The sequence below is a fragment of the Mastigoproctus giganteus genome, chromosome 2 (assembly GCF_048544385.1).
Source record: "Mastigoproctus giganteus isolate SK-2022 chromosome 2, ASM4854438v1, whole genome shotgun sequence".
In the NCBI taxonomy this organism is placed as follows: Eukaryota; Metazoa; Arthropoda; class Arachnida; order Uropygi; family Thelyphonidae; genus Mastigoproctus; species Mastigoproctus giganteus.
Window position 1 is genome coordinate 133,986,747 of NC_143576.1, and position 14,380 is coordinate 134,001,126.

At 38.8% G+C, this 14,380-nt stretch overlaps 1 protein-coding gene across 1 annotated transcript in view; it reads left to right on the plus strand.

Annotated features, from left to right (window-relative positions):
- Window positions 1-14,380, plus strand: part of LOC150089578 (DNA (cytosine-5)-methyltransferase PliMCI-like) — a 596,839-nt gene that overhangs the window by 299,140 nt on the left and 283,319 nt on the right. The gene's annotated exons all lie outside the window — the stretch shown is intronic.

A 14,380-nucleotide genomic window follows, 5' to 3' on the forward strand; every position in this document is an offset into this window, starting at 1 on the left:
TACTGTTTCAGTACATCGTAGTTGCCTTTACGAAAGCAATAACCCTTCCCTTTACCCTTAATGGTAGTTACCTCTTTGAGTAAATCCCACTTCAGCACACTGTGATCACTGCCACCTAGTGGTTCATTTATCTGCAGATTCTTTATGCATGAAGAATCGCTACTGATAATCAAATCAAGAGTATTACTCCCTCTAGTTGCCTCCCAAACATGCTGATGTAGAAAACAATCATCCAATAAATCCACAAAAGCCTTGCTAGTGTGTGAGTGACCAGCCCCCAAATTCCAGTCAATATCTGGGAAATTAAAATTCCCCCATTATAAGACTCTCTGAGTTACTGGCCCACTCTATTTCACTGTATAGTTTCTTATTATACTCATCAGAGTCATTAGGCCTATAGCACCCTCCTACTCTCAATTTTGATGTCCCAATGTTTATGTCACACCAAACTGACTCGACACTACACTGTCCAGAGATGTCGACTGGCTTCACTTCCTTGGATTTTTTGTATTTCTTAACTAATACCATAACCCCTCCTCCCTTCCTATCCTATCTATCCTTTCTGTAGCATTGTACTCCCCAAATTCCAGTTCTGCATTCCTTATATCTGTGTGACACCACGTCTCTGAAATCACAACAATATCTGCCTTTGATGTTTTGAGCAATACCTCAAATTCATCAAATTTATTTACTAAACTCCTAGAATTTTGTACACGCAAGTATACATGCACCTGTTCTTTTTCTTAGCTACCCTAAAACCGATGTGTTTACTTGTACCCCAATGATTCCCAGCAGTCTCAGAAATATCCTGCATCTCGTTTTCCAGGCTGCTGCTCATTCCAATAGAAGCAGTGCAAGAATCACTTTCACCTCTGCCAGTGGCTACTGTTAATCTATTAGTCCTTGTATCCCCCCAATCTAGCAGTTTTCCGACCCATCTAACACTGCCTCGATAGCATCAGCAAACATTCTTGCACCCTTTCTATTTAAATGTATCCCATCCCTGTTGAAGCAGTCTCTCCTGTTAACAAGTACAGACCAGGCTGAAAAAAATTCTACCCCTTGAGCCTTGCACAATCTTTCCAGGGCCGAATTGATCGACAGGGCTCTCATCATATACTCCCTCCTATTGTGTCTGGGCAGAATTGGAGACACTTTCAAATTCAACCCTAATGCACGGCTTTTTTTCAACAGTGACCTGTACTTGTTAAGTAATTCCGCCAGTCTCCTATTCTTAATATCATTAGTGCCAATATGTACAACTATATGACCTTTTGTGCCCTTAAAAGATGATATCCGCTCTACAACGTCATCAACATTTGCCCCTGGCAAACATACCCTGGTCCTGTTCCACCTATCCTTTTTTTACAAAGCATGTTTCCCCGTTTCCCTGACAATAGAGTCACCAACACCTACTGGTTCCTTTGGGACCAGCGCATTTTGCTTTGGGGTGCTGCCACTGTGTTGCGTGATGACCAAGTGCAAGCTCTGGCATTGGTGTGGGCAGCTGAGAGCTTGATGGGCCCTCACTTTTAATCTTCGAGGGCATCCAACCTGTCCTTCAAGCTCTCATATAGGCCCATAACAATGCTGAGTTGTCGCCTGATTTCCTCACACTCCTTGCATCGTGCGCACACAAAGACATCCCCCATGCCAGTATCATGTCCCGTACCCGACTGCTCCACAAACATCAATCAAGTAGTGCATTTTAAAAGGCTGTGATTCAGAGGGCAACTGCCCCCCCCTCAGTTCTCCCCTGAGCCATAGCACTCGATTTAGCTTGAGCCTTTTGCTTTGCTGCTCTGGTCTGAGTCATGATTTCGATTTAATTTCAATAAAATGTCAATTTCAGTACAAAATCAAAACCCTAAACTTGTATCCCAACACTGTTATAACGCTATATTTATGTTTCAGTATCGAGTGTTATCTACGAAATCCCTTTCTATAACTTCCGTATCAAGTTAAGTATTAATTATTTATTTTTACTAATTATTTATGTTATGTTACCTAAGTATATGTATAGTTAAAAGTACAAATTAATTTACAATGAAGTTCAACAATATTAATAGATTTTACTGATTAATTGACAATATTATGTACTATACTATACTATATTAAGTTTGTGCTATCTAGTTCGAGATATTTTGTATCGCGTAACAATGGCGGCAAATTACGAACGGTAAACACGTGGATTTGATACCCTTACCGATACTAAGTAATACCTACAAAATCTCTGTCGAAGTTACTTTAAACTAAGTATCATAAATAGGAATATAAAGCTACTCTAGAAAATAAGTTAATATGCCAATTTAAGCTAATAAAACAGAAAATAAATCAGAAAAAACTTCTCTGTTCCAGGAGCAGCAAAAAAGCTACGTCCGCACAGGCTAACCTCGTTCTCAAACTCCCACTTTATAAAAACCTTAAAAGTCACAAACTGCACGCTTCAAAATCACAATTATTATGCTTTCAAACAACATAGAAACTAACCCAGGGATCCCCCAAAAAATACAGTGGACCCTTGCTTTGCGATTGGTTCATTCTATTGAAATCACTTTATGATGGACTCTTTATAATAAAATACCATTTTAAATGGCATTTCTAATAAGTGAAAATAGGAGGAATATTATCCACAGGCTATAAAAGTTAAAGATATTAAGCACAAATTTAACTTTTATTACCTTATCAATTTTAACAAAGTTAAAAGGTACATGAAAATCTGAAGAATGTTTTCCAGTTAGCAAAATAAAAATAAATTTATGCTTATGTACATAACTTTATTGATACATACTGTAATGTGTACATACTAATTGATATTTCTGTTCACTGACTTTTTTTTTTTTTTGTTTAAAATATAAAACAGTAAAAACGATAAGCAATTAATAACAAAGAACAGGGCATGCACAATTTGCAAGTGAGATTTGGAGTAATAAGTTTCTGAAAATTTATTTGTTTTTATATGATTGAATATTTGATGTAAGGGGAACACATTTCACCATAATAATGTGAAAACTCACAGAACTTCAGCTGTCAGTACTATATCAAATGCAAGAAGATCAAGTTTACTACTCATTTAAACTAGAAAGTGCAAATTGTTTTTATTGTTTTATGGTAGTGACCTCCAGACATATGCCTTAGAAAACTATCACGAAAGCGATAACGGCTAGTGAGTCAACAGCAGGGATTCACAAAATGTAATGGAAACATTGAAAAATTACATCCAACATAATAGAAGGGCTTTTCCCCTGTACAAAAGCAAAAAAATACTGTATTATGTGAGATTTCCCGCAATTCTCTAACAGTGTTATATAAGTACGAGGATTGCTGCAATGCTCACACCGTGTTAGAGTGAAACTGTGTTGTAGAATAAAGAAACCAGGTTGCATGTATTGTGTTTAAGAATGTTTTCAGAGATCTAACAACCATTTCTAAACGTTTTTGCTTTCTGGACAGTCTATCCAGTGCCAAATTAATTGACAGTGCTCTTAACAAGCCCTCTCTCTCTCTCCTCTTATGTCTGAGCTGAGACACTTTCAGATTTAATCCTGGAAAATGCAACTCTGCTGGAGTTTTCACATATGACTGTGTCCTCTCTGTATCAAGATTGGTTGATTAACATCGAGAGACTTGTACAGGATAACAGAAAGAATACATTTAGTCAAATAACCCAATGTGGCATTTCAACTTGTCTTTTGTAGTGGATGGGATATTGCTGTCAATGACAAAACTATGTTCTGTTATTGTCAACAAAAAACGATAAGCTTTGATTACATTTGGCTTAGGACCACCAACGGTTAACAGTATAGGATTGGAAAAACATTGCCTAGTCTGATGAATCATGTTTCCTTTTGTTTTCACACTGAAGGAGAGTCCGAATATGGCAGTGCATTAGTCCATACACCCATCCTGCCAGGTGCCAACAATACAGATGGTGGTGATGGTAATATAATGGTGTGGAGTAGTTTCAGGTTGGCATTAAAGTCTTTGATTTTGTGGTAGGTAGTAGGTGTATGTCTTTTGTATATGTCATACATTGCTCAACAAAATTAGCAGAACAAAATGCTTTTCATGAATACTTCTTAGTGAACAGCGTTGTTGAGGACGAATATTTGATATCATTGGCACCTGTAGCATGCAAATTCTGAGTGTCCAGTAGAAATCAATCTACCACCTTACAGAACTACACATTATGCAAATTATTCCTGCCTATAAAAACGAGTTGTGACCACAATGCTTTTTTTCCATCTTTTGGCTTGCTTAGTGGACTTGCTTTTGGCTTACTCAGGCTGGCAAGTCATCTTTGTTTAGATGATTCTTTGAGATGGTGGGCTGTTGGACGGGCACTTTTTTTTTTTTTTTTTTTTATGTGAACCCCAAACACGAGAGGTATTAGAACCTATAGTACTTAGTACCGTGCTTGGGTTGGAGGTTGAGAAGACGAAAGAAGATATTTGTTGACATTGGACTTGAACTTCTGTAGATTGTAATTTTCAGGAAATACGTATGAAGGAAGGTTGTTCCAGAAAACGGCAGTTGAATGAATAAATGAGGAAGATGAAAAGTTGGTTCTGTGGGTTTGAAGTTGGACAGTAAATGGATGTTGGCTGGTAGCGGCACGTGTTCGGACTGTTTTGAAAGAGAGAGCGGGAATTATAGAAGCCAATTCAGAAGAACAGTGCCCATGGAAGTATCTGTAAAAGAGGCAAGCAGCAGAAACAGTGCGTCTATGAGAAAGCGAGTGGAGAGACTCTGTTAGAGATGAATCATTAATTAACCTAACTGCCCTCTTCTGAATGGAATCAAGAAGCCTGAGAGAGGTTTTGGGGGCACCACCCCAAATGTGGGAACAATATTCCATGGCAGGGCGGATTTGCGATTTATACAGAGTGAGCAGCTGTTTGGAAGAAAAGTAACGCCGAGAGCGAAAGAGAAAACCAAGTTTTTTAGATGCAGAGGAAGCAATATTTGTAATGTGCTTGTGCCAAGAGAGATTAGAAGTCAGGGTAATCCCCAAAAGAGATATATCCTTTTGCCTAGAAATTGGAGTGTCACTAAAGATAAGCATAGGAGCAGAAGAATCCTTTTTGCGAGATATAAGACAAGACTGAGTTTTAGAAGGGTTGAAATCAACTAAGTTGTCTTTGCCCCACTGGAGAATTACCTGAAGATCGGCATTTAAGGAATTGGTAGCAGATTTTCAAGAAGTTGAAGCTGATTGAGCAGGACAAGATTTCTCAAAACGGAAAGTTGAATGCAATGTGCTATCATCGGCAAAACTATGGATAGGATTTCCAGTCAATGGAAGAAGGTCATTGATATACAAGAGGAAAAGAGTGGGGGAAAGAACTGAACCTTGGGGGACACCGGCATTAGTGGAGAAGTTAGAAGACAGAGAGCCATCTACCATCACCCTCAGTGAGCGATCAGAGAGAAAACTGGATAACCAATTACTAAAAACAGTTGGCAAACCATAAGATGGAAGCTTGTTTAGAAGACTTTTATGCCAAACACAATCAAAAGCCTTTGAGATGTCAAGAGCAAGTACTTGTGTTTCACCGAACCTTTCCATTGAAGTAGTCCATAAATGGGTAACATAAGCCAGGATATCACCAGTGGATCGACACTGGCGGAATCCATACTGGTGATCGTTGATCAGACAGAAGGTTTCTAGGTAGTTTAAGAGTTGGCGGTTAATTGATTTCTCCATTACTTTAGAAAGAGTAGAAGTAATTGCAATGGGAAGATAATTTGATGGGAGGGATTTGTCACCCTTTTTAGGAACTGGCTGGATATGAGCAAATTTCCAAGCAGAAGGAAAAACACCTTTGGAATAAGAAAGTGAAAAAAGGCGGCAAAGAATAGGAGTAAGTTCAGGAGCACAGATTTTGAGAACAAGTGGAGAAATACCATCAGGACCTGGAGCTTTCTTAGCATCAAGATTCATCAAAATCCTTCTGATATCCTTTTGACGGAAGACCACAGGAGGCATTGAATGGACCGTGTTGGGAATGGTGGGAGGTGTTTTACCAAGTTCATTAATACATGAGCTGGAAGAAAAATGGGATGCTAGCAGGTCAGCTTTATCCTTGGCTGAAGTGACAACAGAACCATCTGGTTTGGACAGAGGTGGGAGCAGAGATGGGTAAAGGTTGCGGCCAATAGCTTTGGCAAGAGACCAGAATGCTCGGCTACCGTTAGGGCAAGAAGTAAGTTTTCTACTCTTAGCCTGTTCAAACTCTAGTTTGGACTGATTAATAACTGCTTTACAATTGTTGCGAGCTTTGGTGTAGGCAGAAAATGAAACTGAAGAATTAGAAACAAGCCAATTACGATATGCAACATTCTTCTCTTGAACAGCCTTAGCACATTTATTGGAAAACCAAGGTTTAGATAAAGGATGAGATTTTAAAGTGGAGTGTGGGATAAAGGATTCCATTCCTGCAAGAATAATTTCACTGACACGATCTGAGCAAACGTTGACATCAGAAGTTTTGAAACAGTAATCCGACCAAGGAAAAGAAGTCACGCAGGTCATCCCATTTTGCATTCTTGTAATGCCAAACAACACGAGATTGGGAATAGCCATGAGATAAATGTTCCATTGGAGAAGAGACAATCACCAAGTTGTGATCTGAAGTGCCTAAAGGACCTCTCACTTCGACCGTGTACTTAGAAGGGTTGTTTGAGAGAAAAAGATCAAGCGTATTGGCTGTATGATTCGGATTGTCCGGTATTCTTGTAGGTAAATGAACAATCTGTGCTAGGTCATTAGTAATTGCAAAAGCCTCAGCATCTCGACCTGCTGGGTCGGTGTGACTAGAAAACGGAAGCCAGCTGGAGTTGTGAATATTAAAATCACCAAGGAAAATTACCTCACTGTTAGGAAAGTTGGACTGGAGAAAGTCAAAGGGCTCCAAATGATTAGTGGAGTTGGGAGAACGGTAGAGACAACAGATGAATTTGACACACTGAGGTAGAGAGATTTTAAGCCAGAGAAGATCAAAGAGAGGAGATTCCAAATTGCCAAGTCTCTGACAGGGAATATCAGAACGGACATATGCACAAGTACCACCTTCGAGGCGAAAGGAATCATACAGCGAATAATTTGGGCATCTGAGTTGAGCAGTAGTTGAATCAACCGATAACTGAGATTCTGTCAGAAAAAGTACATGTGGTTTTGGCAGACTGCAAGTGGAAATGGACATCGTTGAGATTAGAATTGAGACCACGTATATTTGTGAAATGAATTAGGAAGTCCTTGGGAGGTTTAGATCTTTTCGCAGATAAGCTTGTTCTATTAGTTTGACAATTCATGGTGTATTCAATAGTAAGAAAAAGTGGGTGCAACAAGCTGTATGAAGTAATGAAATTTTTGGATATGGCGTACATGTGGTAAGAATATACCCAGATCCTTGACATAACGTGGCCTCGACAATGCTCCCCGCATACACACTACTCGGACTCCCTCCAGTCACTATCTGGCAGAGTAGAGGTAGCAAGATTATACACTAGCTGATCCGGAAGCCTCCTAGAGAGTTACCAATAGGTTCGGTCCGGTGTACTAACTAGCGGCCGGCCTGCGAAAACCGTTTTAGAGCTGTACCCTCGAAGTGTAAGGAATATTGGATCTCGCCACGACGTTCATCATAACCTCAAAAGTCATCAATCATACTGCATGATGGAAGAGATAGGGAAGGGTTGACCGGAACTTAGCTCTAGAGACTAAACTTGCAGGCAACCCTGACACATTTGCTTAATATGTCATACATTGTCGTCTCGGCACTATGGAAGCAGTTTCAGAAGACAGAAATTATTATAAGAAGTGCAGGCCAAGGTTGTCCACGGATTCCGTCATCCAGAATAGACCGCTATCTGGCTATAACAGCAAGACGGAACCATGCAATCCCGTCCTGTCATCAACTGTCTTTTGAGGTTGATGTTCCCACAGGTGGAAATATTTCCAGCTTAACTGTGTTAAGAAGGCTCAATGCAATGGACTCTACGCAATGAAGCCAGTGGTTTGTATCCCATTGACCCCAAACCCAAACCGCTGCTCTTGTATGCTGCAAAAATCTGCAGTCTTGCTTTAACAGAACCCTAATTGGAGATGCCTAGACAATACTGAATGGGAGTCATTATACAATAGCAAACCAAATGAAAACCGACCTGCTCTTCTTAAACTTAAAGAACTAGCTGAATCATGGAATACAGGTAGTTCTCGACTTAACGAGTTAATTCGCTCCTAGCGTGCGCTCGTAAAGCGAAAACTTATAAAGCGGGAATTTATTTCCCATAGACATAAGGTTAAAAATAGGGGTTACGTTTTTAACAAAAATTAATTAGTTTATGTTTAAACAATGATTGATTTATCGAAAGAAATGAAAACATAGCCTGTAAAATCAAACAAATTATAATAAAAGAGAAATTATTTAGACTTACAAATGTTAAAGAATGTTTATTCTTCGTCATCGACTAAATGCACACTCGTTGATCACTCATTATTGGCTTGGCACTCGTTGGTTTGTTGCACAAGGAGTCGTCTTCTTTAGAAATGTTTCAACAGGCATTTGTTTCCAAGATAATCTTCTCTTTTCTTTATAAATTTTAATAGCATGCAAAAGCATTTTTTAACGGAATGCACAAATTGCAACTAAAACAATTTGCACGGAGTAACAAGTTTAGAAAGCTTTAAAATAAAAAATTTTAAAAAAGCATGGAGTAACAAGTTTAGAAAGCTTTAAAATAAAAAAATAAAAAAAAAGAATGAAGAGAAGATTCTAAAAATTTATTTATGTTTTTTATACGATTGAAGATTTCAGTAAAGGGGAAACACATTTCACCATAATAACGTAAAAAACCACACAATTCCAGCTATCGGTATTTTCGCAAATGCAAGAAGATTGAGTTTACTACCCATTTATAATTGCTTGCAGTAACAGACAAGCCCAATAAACTGGAAAGTGCAAATTATTTTTATTGTTTCATGGTCGTGACCTCCAGAAATGTGCTTTAGAAAAATATCACAAAGGCGTTTAAAATTAATTCTTATAAAGGGATCATATGATAATGATGAAAGTGTAGTGCATTTTAATGATTTGAATTGGTAACTAATACAATTTACAAACCACACTCACGACCTTTTATATGGCCTTAAATTGTTTTATTGTTTCATGGTCGTGACCTCCAGAAGTGTGCTTTAGAAAAATATCACAAAGGCATTTAAAATTGATTCTTATAAAGGGAACATATGATAATGATGAAAGTGTAGTGCATTTTAATGATTTGAATTGGTAACTAATACAATTTACAAACCACACTCGGTGCCTCCGTAGCCAGGTGGGAAGGAGCAGCAGTGCGTAGCACACGTTTCTTGATTAGACCGGGGTTCGAGCCCGTCACCACCAAATACGGAGGATGCGGAAAGGTCAGGGAATGACCACCGCATATTCCCGGAGCAATATGGCCTTAGTTGCTAATGCTCCTAAAAACCAAACAACAACAACAACAACAAACCACACTCATGACCTTTTATACGGCCTTAAGGTCATACTCGTGACCTTAAAAATGACATTTTAGAGAGATAATTAGCTTAGTTATACAGTGAAAATTTCAACTTCCGAGATCTTGAAACGAATTACCAAAAAACAATGTGTTATTGGGTTCACATTACGATATTTTAACGATACGATGGTGTCTCTGGAACTGATTAATATCGTAAAGCGGGGTACACTGTATTGTATCGCTACGCACGTGCTATTTACGAATGTTTAACATTCATTTTTTTTTCAATTAATGTTCATATTTTCGATTTTGTTGATACTTGGGAGAAAAAACTCGTAAACCCGGGAACTTGTAAAGCGAGAACTGCCTGTATAGAAATTGGTAATATATTTCACCAACATGACACCATCAGGTCCACCTTGGATAAATATCTCTGCAATTTATGATGACTATCTTTAATATTTTCAACAGTTGGGAAAGAACAACTTATCTCCTTCTAATATTGCACAGTTACATTCAACTTACTCGCTCTAACTCAAAATCATGGCCGACCGGGCTAGCCGAGTGGGTAAAGTACCTGCCCGGCAACCTAAAGGTCGCGGGTTCGATTCCCGCCTCGGGCTTGGATCAAAGTACTGCAAAAACCTTGGGAGGTGCAATATGGCCACAGCAGCCGATGCGCCAACAACTACCAAATCAAAAAAAAAAAAAAAAAATCAAAATCATGTGAATTCTATACAGTTGGATCAAAAACTGAGATCCAAATAAGTTCTGAGGCAGTCTTCCCATCATTCACCACTTCTGTCTCATTACCAGTCTAATGTAGTATCTTCACTTCTGAGCTTTATGCTATAAACTTGGCTCTGGATCATATTACTCATGTTCTAATTTTGTCTGCCCTTGATATACACTGACTCACTCAGTGCTGTCTCTGCTATAAGTAGTAATACAAACACATCACACCCTGTACTAAAACATCCATTCTGAATCATTTGTTTGTAATGAGTCAAACCAAACTGTGACATTCTGCTGGATTCCAGAACATTGTGAAGTAATAGGAAATGAACGAGTAGATCTTGCAGCCAAACAGCCAGATACTACTCTTTCAATTGCGCCTCCGTAGCCAGGTGGGCAGGAGCAGCAGTGCGTAGCACACGCTTCTTGATTAGACCGGGGTTCGAGCCCGTGACCACCAAATACGGAGAATGCGGAAAGGTCAGGGAATAACCACCGCATATCCCCGGAGCAATATGGCCTTAGTTGCTAATGCTCCTAAAAAAAAACAAAAAAACTCAACAACTACTATTTCGCAGTCTTTTCAAACCCCACATACCTATTATAAACATATTATCCCTAAAGCATGTTACAATAGCTGGTCACTAATCTGAAGAGGTTATCCAGGAAACAAATTATATCAAATAAAACCAGAACCAAAGCTTTGGTTCTCCAGCTTCCAGGCCAGCAGACGAGACAAAACAATTTTAGGAAGGCTAAGGATTGGGCATATTCACCTCACTCACCTCTATCCATTAACAAATGACAACACTTCCCAGTGTACATCTTGTCATGTACAACTGACCATTTGCCATTTATTAGTGGACTGTCCCCATTTTCAAAATATCTGCTTAAACACCTTTAAATCAATTGCTAATACACATTCATCAATAAATTTATTGCAGATTCTGGGAGATAATCCTAATAAAAAATAACTGTTTACTTTCCTAAATCATATAGGAATATATCGTAAAATATAGTTATTACAAGGAAGTTAATATTTAATATTCACCATTAGAAAGACCCAATATGGCCCTAGCAGCCTATGTATCATAAAAGTTAACAACAACAGCCACTCTTGCACCAAGATTTCTTAAATTAATCAATCAATCAATCAAACTCAAACCACAGCAGAGCTCATCAAAACTGTTGCCGTGAACATGTGACTTGAAGCTCTGACAAATATGGTACGGATGTGTTCTCTGATGAGTCCCGTTTTATCCTGAAGATTCTAGATGCTATTTCATCTGGTGACAAGTAATGTAGTTCCAACCCTTCAAAAGCAGAGAAAGAGATACGGTGGAGGCTGTGTTCTTGTGTGAGGTGGAATAATGATCAATGACCGTACCCTCCATGTTTTTGTTAGGGGTACTGTAACTGTGCAAGGTACCAAGAACAGACCCTTGAAAGTTATGTGTGACTTTTTAAGGGTGTAGTTGGCCCAAATTTTCTTTTCATGCTTGACATTGCCACTGCACATAGAGCTCCAGTGGTGGAGAAATATCTTTAAACTGAAGGTATCTAACAACTACCTTGGCCAGCATGATCAACAGACTTAAATCCAATGAAACATGTATGGAACACCCTTGGGCATCTCATTGCATGCCTGACAGCCAACTCCTCAGTCACTTGGTGAGCTGAGGTCAGCACTGGTGGGAAATTGGGATTTGTTGCCACAGGATCTTATAGAAACCCTTATATGGAGCGTGCTTCACTACTGTCAAGCTTGCTTAGCCATTGGAGGGAATCATACACTGTACTAATGTCATGTGACCATATTTTCGAGCATCTTGTATCGACTTCTGCAATTTGACCCTTTTGGGTAATTCTGTATAAATTCTCCTTATACCTGTCTGAAGTTTCTTCATTCTCCTTCTCTCCTTCATTCTCATTCTGTCTGAATTCTCCTTATACCTGTCTGAAGTTTCTTCAGACAGGTATAAGGAGAATTAAACAGTATTGTCTCCTCATCTCATCATTATTCTATGGTACACCACCATACCAAATTTTGTCCTACAAGTTGCATGAGTTACACTACGTCTTCTGTGTGTTCTGTTAATTTGGTCACGCAGTGAATATGATGAGACAGTCTCCAAACCCTTATGATGGCTGCTGCTTGTGTATGGTAGCCATATAAAACTTTATAATTCACAGAATGAAAGATGTAGTGTATCCCATCATACTGTTCTTTATATAAAGAATTCCCAATTTCAAATCCACCCTCCATAGACGTGCCTTCAGAATTGTATGTTGAATCAGATGAACAGGCTAATAGGCATTAATTCAAGTAAATGCCACATTTCCCTAATCAACAAAAATTAGATAACTTGATAAAGGAATTGTTTTAATCAATTTGATTGCAGAGCTCTTGTCTTCTCATTTAAGAGAGTGGAATATACATAGAGGAAAAAATATGCCACTTTATTAAAAATGTTGACAACATAACATGGTTAAACTGCAGAATCCCTGTGCTACTGCTGTTTATAAAGAAACACTTATTAGTTGCACTTCAGAAGAAAGTTACCTTTTCATAGAAATTTCAAGTAAAAGTTTGAAACATGTGGGATATACATCCATCAATTCCATGCACTGTTCATATTAAAGAATACAGTTGAAATGGGGTGGCTGTTTAGTCTTCACAATGCTGAACAGTATTGGAATTACTTTGGCTCAGTTGCCTAACAGAATTCCCTTTCTCTCTAGGTGTATTGCACTCTTCATTATTGCCTCCATGATAAGTTAGAATGAATCTGAACTCAGAATGAACCAGATTAGTTATCTACTTTACTTTTAGAACCATCTTTAAGTATCTTTGGCAATGCATTGGCACCTCCATTGGTATCCAGAGGAATTTCTCCTGATTTGTGCCTTCCTGTAACCTTAATGATTCAATGCACTCCCTTCCCACTTCCTTCAAAATTACTGGTATATTTCATAAACTCCAGGAGCTTTGCTGCTTTAGACTCAGATTTTTCCAGTAAACAACCATCTGTAATTTCAGTATTACTAATCCCACACAGCTCATCTCACTTACAACCAGGCCTCAATATGAAGGGGCTTTCTTCTGTATAGAGTGATGCAAAGTACCTGTTGAATTCATCAGCAACATCATCTGAGTTGTGCAAGGCTTTTCTGTGCCCATTACGTAGCGATACAATCTGATTTTTTTTTTATTTATTTATTTATTTTTTTTTTTTGTTCACATAATATGAAAAATTCCATGTTCCTGTTCTTTGTTCTCATAGCCAGTGATTTCTAATGTTGAGCTTTGCCAGTCAGTCTGTTCTGTGGTACCATTGCAAAATAAACTTTATCTTTATAGGCAATTTTTATCGGTTTGCAGTTTTGCCATGCCATCATTTCTGCTCAGTTAAGTTTGTCAGCCGTGTATTCATCCATCTCATCATCATCATCCATGTGCTATATTTTCTTACTAGTATTTATGGATTCATGGCTGCTGTTACTATTTGCTTTAAAAATGTTCCATAATTCTAATGTGTTCACTCTACCTTTGCTATCTGTATATTTGGACCTCATAGCATCATGGCCCTCTTTCCTGGAATTAAAAGTTATGATTTTACCTGTAAAAACTTCCACTTTCTACATCTTAATATGATTGGAGACAGGTCTCCTGGTCCAATGAGTCCTGTTTCCAGTTATTTTAAGCAGACAGGAGTGTGCATATCTGGCAGAAATCATATGAAGCTACACCCATCATGTCAATATGGAAATGTTCAGGCAGGCAGGTGGATGGTTGGTAATGGTCTGGGGCATGTTCATCTGGGACCTGTTGTATGTCTATGCATCTCTGAACGGTCCAGGTTACGTGTTCATCCTGGCAGACCATCTGCATCCCTTCATGATCAACATGCACCCACAGGGCAATGGACTCTTCCAGCCATACAATGCACCTGCCCACAGAGCAATGCTGACTAGAACATAGTTCGAAGTGCATTCTGCCGATTTTATCATCATGGAATGGCCTCTCTGTATATGGCTTGAGTATCTTGGGGAATCTGTGGAAAGGTCCGTTCGAGATTTGGATCCTCCTCCCGGGAATGCGGTGGGTTTATGGACAGCAGTGCAGCAAGCATGGATGGAAATA